The sequence below is a fragment of the Elephantulus edwardii genome, unplaced genomic scaffold (genome assembly GCF_000299155.1).
Source record: "Elephantulus edwardii isolate Elephantulus edwardi_28Jun2011 unplaced genomic scaffold, EleEdw1.0 scaffold00192, whole genome shotgun sequence".
Classification (NCBI taxonomy): domain Eukaryota; kingdom Metazoa; phylum Chordata; class Mammalia; order Macroscelidea; family Macroscelididae; genus Elephantulus; species Elephantulus edwardii.
Genome location: NW_006399942.1, coordinates 2,727,781 through 2,730,071, shown reverse-complemented (window position 1 = coordinate 2,730,071; position 2,291 = coordinate 2,727,781).

The window sequence follows — 2,291 nt, the reverse complement described above, 5'->3', positions numbered from 1 at the left end:
TGGTATCAGCAGTCAGGAAAAAAGGAGACACATTGCACAGGGAAAATCTTCAGTTAGGGAGCTCTCCAAATTACTCAGGTGTAGTGATGTCAGTTTGAGGACTAATGTGCATTTGATTCAGGCCATGGTCTTTCTGATTACTTGCTATGCATCTGAGAACTGTACAGTGAATAAGGATGCCAGAAAAAGAATTGACACCTTTTAGCTGTGGTGTTGGAGAAGAGCACTGAACATCCTATGGATGGCTAAGAAAAATGGACAGATATATCTTGGAGAGGGTGCAGCCAGAGTGTTTTTTGGAGGCAGGAATGATAAAACTTCGCCTTACGTACTTTGGGGACATTGCTAGGAGGAGGGGCTATTCCTTGGAGAAGGACATGATGTTGAGAAGGGTGGAGGGTTGATAAATGAGAGGAAGACCCTCAACCAGGTGGATTGACACAGTGCTACTGCAATGGGCTCTTGTGTGTCAGGAAGTGTGAGTATGGTGCAGGATAGAACAGGGTTCAGATCCAATAGGATTGCTATGAGTCATGCTTGACTCAATGGCGCCTAACGCCACCACCAATAACAACATATAGGTTATTATGAGTTGCCACTAAGCCTCATTTCTCTCTCTCTCTAGTATGTTAGAAGTTATGAGGATGACACAGGATTGGGAAACGTTCATATTCATTGTTCATAGGGCTGTAATAAGTCATACTCAACTTCAATGCACCTAATAATGACAACAGCAGTGGTATTTACTCTTATTCCCTCTGCTACAAGAATAGTTGTTGTTGTTATGTGTCATCAAGTCAGAACTAATGCATACAAACCCTGCAGCGTGGTTTCTGAAGCAGTACATTGCATGAAATACTGTCTTTCTTTCTTCTACACAAGAATAGTTGTTGTTAGGTGCTGTCAAGTCTAGTATTACTCATAGTGATCATATGAACAACAGACCTGAACCCTGTCCTATCCTATGCCATCCTCACACTTTCTGACATATTACAGTCCATTGCATCGGTCACTGTGTCAATCCATGTGGTTGAGGGTCCTCCTCTCCACTGACCCTCCGCCCTTCCAAGCATCATGTTCCTCTCCAATGTATAGCCCCTCCTAACAAGAAGTCCGAAGAACGTGGGGCAAAGCCTCATCATCTTTGCCTCCCAAGAGCTATCTGACTGTCTATTTGTTCTTTTGGAAATCCATGGGATGTTCAGTGCTCTTCTCCATCACCACAGCTCAAAGGCATCAATTCTTCTGTCATCTTTATTTGTTGTCCAGCTCTAATATGCATAGGAAGTGATTGGAAAGACCTTGGCCTGAATCAGATGCACCTTAGTTCTTAAACTGACATCACTACTCCTGAATAATTTGAAGAGTTCCCTAACTGCAGGCTTTCTGAGTGAAATGTTGTTGTTACGTGCCGTCAAGTTGTCTACAACTAATTGCAACCCTATGCACATTAGCTATGAACACTGCTCTCTCCTGGGCCAATCTCACTGTTTCTGAGACACCTATCCTCATAACAATAGTTACTGTGTCAATCCAATTCATCTAGGGTCTTTCTCTCCTGCTCTATTCCTCGAGCCCCCAAGTATGATATCCTTCTCCAAAGACTAGTCCCTCCTGGCTACATGCCCGAAGTATATGAAACAGGGTCTCAAAATCTTTGCCTGAAAGAAGTAACTTGATTTCACCCTCTCCAGGACAGATCTCTTAGTTCTCTTAGCAGTCCATAGTATGTTCAAAACTCTTCTCCATCACCACAACTTAAAGGCATAAATTCTACTTCTGTCATCCTTGGTCATTGTGCAGTTGATACTAATGGTGTTAAATGTTGATCCAAGTAAGATGAAGTTGTTGACAGTTTCAATCCATCTATCATGATGTTGTCTATATGCCTAGTGGTAAGAATCTAATGACTTAAATCCACAATCTCTGTAAATATTCATTGATAATAATAATAATAAAAGAATCTAATGACTTAATACTAAAGCTATTGAATTAGTTAATACTTAGTAAATAATGATTACTCTTGGTGTAAAATGATTGAGGGAAAAACCCCTCAAAATATCTTTTTTTTTTTCTTATGTAACTCTAAAAGTGGTATTCACTGGGCTTCCTTGTATGCGTATAGATATTATCCTGTCACTGACAATATTGTACTTCAAGATGGATCTAGCAATGACTTTTTTAACTATGAAAGCAACTCCATTTTTCTTCACCTTTTCATCTCCAGAGTAATATATCATATGGTCATCCGACTCAAAATGTCCCATGCCAGTCCATCTCATCTCACCGAT